Consider the following 5,515-nt stretch of genomic DNA (forward strand, 5'->3'; position numbering starts at 1 on the left):
AGTGATAGGACAGATTGGAAAAAAGGTAGAAAAGGAAGAAAAAATTCAGGGTGCGGAGAATGAGAGAGAGAGAGAGTCACCACCATGGATCCAGTGGTGTCCCAGGGATCTGTTGTCATTGTCATTGGTGGTGGGAGTTCTTCAGGTTTCATAGTCTTGTAGTATCAGAGCAGAGCATCCCCCACGAGTCCATCAGCGATGGCTGTCCTCGTGGAGGCGTCCTTCTGGAGTCCCTTTGAAGGTACCCCATGGAGTGTGTCTTGTGGAGTTGCCCTCATGGTGATGTCTCATGGAGGGTGTCCCTCAGGGTCAGTTTCCCTGGTCTTGAGCCATCTCTTTGACACAAATGTGTCTGCAGCAATTCTTGGGATAATAGCTCACACCAATCCTCAAAGTAATGGAGGGAAGAGTCTTATCTTAGCTCTTTCCCACTCATCCCTCAGGCGATGGATATTGGAGTCTTAGCTCCTCCCACCCATCTCTGAGACAAAAAATAGGTAGATTTCAATCTCAGCTTCTCAAACCGATCTTAGAGACAATGGACAGTGGAGTCTGATTTCAGATCAGTCGCTCACAGTTGCTCCAACAAAATGTTGCCTTATCTATTTTAAGTATTTCCCTTTTTACTCTTCGATAAGAATATTTAAACATCAGAGAATTAAAGACTAATAATACAGCCTAGTTTAGGTAGTAATCTACTTCACTACAAGGTTATTTTTGAGACTCTTACGCAGACACCCATTTAGTCTTATGCCACATTTACTTCAAGACACTAGATTATTGAACAAAAAGAAATGTATGCAATTTCTTCACAAGCTTCACAATTTGGGTGTCACATTAGACACATGGTGTCATTTTAGTCTGTCATACACTAGTCTTCCTTTACACTTGTGTATAAAAAGATATGTAAGAGGTTGTGTATTTGAAAAAGACATAAATGTCAGGAAAAAATCAACTAACTGTTCTCAGAGAACATCAGTGCAATGCAAGAGCAATCAGTGATCAAACCCCTTACATGCCCCATTTTGCCCTTCAGAGCAAGCAGAGGGTCCATAGAGCTCCTTTGTCACTGGCCTATTCTTCAGTGAATGTTCATTGTCGAAAGCAGCACAGACTAAAAATGCCCTTGTATTTCTTATGACAACAGTGACAGATTTCCTGAATGTTACACCTCAGATAGACAGCTGTCTAAACACAGTGTAAGAACTTGAAGAGTGTAACGGTTTCAATTTGAGGTGCCACCTTTAATAAGCTATTTAGGATGCAAGAGATATTAATCAGAAAAATGGGATGCTTTAAACACTAATCAATTATTTGAAGTATTATCATAGTGGAAACAATAAATATGTAAACCTTACACAGAAATTTACTTGTTTTTTTTTATTTCAGTAGTTTGGCTATAATCTCAGAATAGCAACATGCTAAAATAAATTTGATCTGATGATAAGCATCCTCTGTGATGTAGGTGCTTATAGGCAGGTTTTCGATATTCTGGTTTCACAGGGCAGCTCAAAAAAGCTGCATGTCAGGAGAGCTGTGATAAATTTACACCTAACCATGTAATTCCATATGCATTTTATTAGGCTTACAAGACATTGATGAAGTGTCTTGAGTAGTGAACCACATAGTGTTATAATTATCTTGATCCTTCTCAGTCTTCTGCTGCTTGGAGTAATCTACAAGGCCATTGCAGTTGGTTTGCCTTCTAAAAAAGACTGAAGACTTTCACAAATGTGCTCACAAAGCTGTAAAGGAGTCAGGCTGACAGAAAAGGAGTAAAGAAGAATAAGCCTACTGAGTCTGCAAAAGATGAATGTGATAATCAAAAGGTGCATAGTTACATGAAGTGAGTGATGTACAGTGGCCATTTTTAACAGCGGATATCATAATTAGATCATATGCTTCAGGAGAGAAAATCATGGTATGGGCAAGAAAAAAGACAAATAAGCCTATAAATTCATTAGGCTAATATTAGAGACAAAAAGTGTGAAAACAGAAGAAAAAAAATAGAAGGATTCTCAAAAACACAACTCAGGAATGTGAAAAATAATAGGGCCACAAAGATGATCAGCTGGCTGTGTTCAGCCTGGAGAAAAGAAGGCTCTGCGAAGACCTTAGAGCAATTTCCAGTACCTAAAGAAGCCCACAGGAAAGCTAGAGAGAGACTTTTTACAAGGGCGTGTACAAATAGAAAAAGGGGAAATGGCTTTAAAATGACAGAGGGGAGAGTTAGATTAGATATTTGAAAGAAATTTTTTCCTGTGGGGCTGGTGAGGCATTGGAATATGTTGTCAAGCGAAGTTGTTGATGGAAGTGTTCAGAGTCAGTTTGGACAGGGCTTTGAGCAACCTGTTCCCCCATCCCACTCAGCAGGTGTGGAGGGAGGTGATCTTTTACAATACTCTGCACAACTCGCATTAGAAACCACAGGCTCTGCAGATATTAAAAAATAAAATAACAATTTTATTGTGAGCTTCACTAATACTGCATTGGGAGGAACAAAAGTCTTGGCAGGTTCTTATCCTCATAAAAGACACAAAAGAAAAAAGAAAAAGGAGAAAAGAAAGAAAAAAAAGAAGGAAAGAAAAAGAAATAGGCTCACCACCCCGTGGATCCAACGGCATCTTGTTGGTCAGCTACAGCCCTTTAAATTCTTCTGATCCTTTCAGTGACTCTACTGTAGTCCAAGGTGGAGGGATGCACCAGGTGGCTGAACGACCATTTCCCTTTTCATAGTCTCAGGCTTTCCTGGCACCCTCACACAGGTGAGACTCGTTCTCAGGCGTATCAGGTAAACCCCAGGCCCAGATCATGTGCCCTGACCGGAGTCGAGCTCGCTGTGCCGCTGTCTCAGGGTAGTTTGTTGTTGCCAGGCAGTTGATGTTCGCAGCCTCAGGGCAGATAACACGGGAAAAGATGCCCCATCTTGGTGGAGCCGATCCCTGCTCTGCCCCCGGCCGTTTGCCCAAGCGGTAAGGAGCTGTCGTTTACTTCTTTCTGTAGAGTTGTTTTGAGATAAACACAAATAGGGTCTCTTGACTATCACACCTGGTATAGTGGAAGGTGTCCCTGCCCGTGGCAGTGGGGATGGAACTAGATGAGCTTTAAGGTCCTTTTCAACTCAAACCATTTCATCATTCTATGAATCTGTGATTCTATGATTAAATAAACCAAAAAAAAAAAGCCCCAAACAAACAAAACAAAGACCATACCTATTAGAAAACAGAAACCAAAAGACATGCTGAAGAATTTGTTTCTAGCTATGGTGTTTAATGCAGAAAAGTTTGCTGGAAGAGGTATTAGATTGTACAAATTACAAGAACTGGTATAACTGAAAAAAGTTCACAAGCTATTAGATTGTATAAGAAGTATAAGAATGTTGGATGTGATCATACTTTTGGAAATTCATCCTATGCCCCAGGATTCAGGAACAAAAAAAAAGCAAAAAAAGAATGAGGCCCACTTCCATATAGACAACTCTCACAATGTCACGGCACAGTTCAAACCCCAATCTCAGAATTAAAGGCTTTATCCAGCCCAAGGTGAAGTTTCATCTTGACATAGTTTGCTGTCAAATACGGAATAGGAACTGCTGAAGCATGAAAACTGACATTTAATCCTTTATTGTAAATGGTTCTTGCCTGCAAGCCGTCTACAAAGGAGTTGTGAAGCAGAAACATGATAAAGGAAGGATCAGTTTGTCTTCCAAATTTACAAGCCAAATCAACAGACCGAAGAGACAGATACGAAAATTAGGCAATATACCTAGCTGTTTATTTATCATTACATACCATAACCTATCATGACATACCTCTGAAGACAGGTCATTTGGATGTTCACATCCCCAAAAATCACACCACTGAAGAACATTGAAACAATGTACAGATGGAAGCGGCTGAAGGGATCTGGACTGGAAACAAGGCTGTTATTTGTAGCGCAGTGGGCCAAAAAAACATTGGGACACATAGGAAGAGATGCAGCATACCAATGGGCACATGAACTATGTATAGACCTGACCATGGAGGCCATTACACAGCTCATCCATGAATATGAAACATGTGCCACAATCAAACAAACAACACAGTAAAGTATCCCTTGATTAGAGAGAGACTGGGCTTTTGATACAGAGAGAGCATGAAAGACTGAAAAGTCTTTGATTAGAGTAAGCGCTACTTAGCAACAACTAGAACATGGGTGTGTTTGCAGTATTATTCTCAGCCTAAAGCCAATCCACCACACTGTACCAGCTACTAGGAAGAAAATTAACTGTCCCAGCCAGAATCAAGACAGATGGGGAACTCTTGTGTTTGCGTCAGGGGAATTTAACTTTGGAGGAAAAATAATCTGTGATATGAGTTGAATGTTGTAGGAAATAATGTTGCAGGAACAACCTGAACCAATGCAGAATGAGTTTTCCAATGAACTGGGCAAGTGAACTCAAATCAAGCCCATGTTGTCACCCAACACTTGAAAATGTTGCTTCCTCTGTGCTGACCGCTCATCTTGACAGATGGGGCCGAAGTGATAGCCTGCTTTTACAAATACTCAGGGGAGAGGTGGAAATCCATGGAATGGGAGAATAATATCTATCTGTTAAAGGACAAGGGTAATAAGAATGTATAAATCTATATGTTGGAAACAAAGAATGTTTAAGTATGTAGTAAAAGTTGTAAATGTTGGTAAGAAGGGGCTTCAGTTATGAGAAATAGGTACAGTGGGATGTATCCCATTACGTATTTCTCATTCACCACACAATGGGCTGCACAAAGGACTGTTTCCCTGACCGGGAATCGAACCCGGGCCGCGGCGGTGAGAGCGCCGAATCCTGACCACTAGACCACCAGGGAATATGAAGATTTGATTAAAATAGATTAGATTACTGGGCTATCAATCTCTTAGGAAGAGATTGATCTCACCTAAAGCAGAATCAAGCTAAGTCTTGGGGCTTTTTTGAGATATCAGTCCTTCATACTGAATCTGTATGGATCTAGAGGAGCTGTCTTCTTTGGAGTGTTTCATCTGTCATAACTCAAGTGCTAAGCTTCTGAGAGGAACCTTTTCAATCTCTCTTAGCCTTTAGAAATATATCTACGTATGTATATGCTCATGACAAGTCAGAAGCCATGCGGAACTCTTGATTCTCTTTTCACATTTGTGACAAGGAACAGTCAGAGACATTATTCTCCTCCCTGTTGAATTTTAAGAAGTATTATGACTGTGAAGATTGTAAAAAAATAGATAACCACTGATTTCCTTCCCTTCTATCAGTCAATATCTCACTTCCAGAATGAGTTTTACCAGTCATTAAATATATTTTTTCAAATGAAACAATTTGTCTATTTCTTGTATGCTGATAAAAGAAAATTAGAGACACTTTACCCACACTAACACTAACATCCTACATATTTTTTTGAGATGTGTTTTGGCAATTTAGTTTTAGTTTAATAAATGTGTAACCATTCATATAATACAAAGGTCACCGATATATATCACTCATGCACCAAGTTATTTAAGA

At 39.9% G+C, this 5,515-nt stretch overlaps 1 non-coding gene across 1 annotated transcript; it reads right to left on the reverse strand.

Annotated features, from left to right (window-relative positions):
* Positions 1-4,775: 4,775 nt before the first annotated feature.
* Positions 4,776-4,847, reverse strand: TRNAE-CUC (transfer RNA glutamic acid (anticodon CUC)). Its single transcript has one exon. It is a non-coding gene; the product is annotated as a tRNA-Glu (tRNA).
* Positions 4,848-5,515: the final 668 nt, after the last annotated feature.

This window comes from Pezoporus wallicus, unplaced genomic scaffold (genome assembly GCF_028554395.1).
Source record: "Pezoporus wallicus isolate ANWC-B61680 ecotype Strahan unplaced genomic scaffold, APGP_CSIRO_Pwel_v1 contig_161, whole genome shotgun sequence".
NCBI lineage: Eukaryota > Metazoa > Chordata > Aves > Psittaciformes > Psittacidae > Pezoporus > Pezoporus wallicus.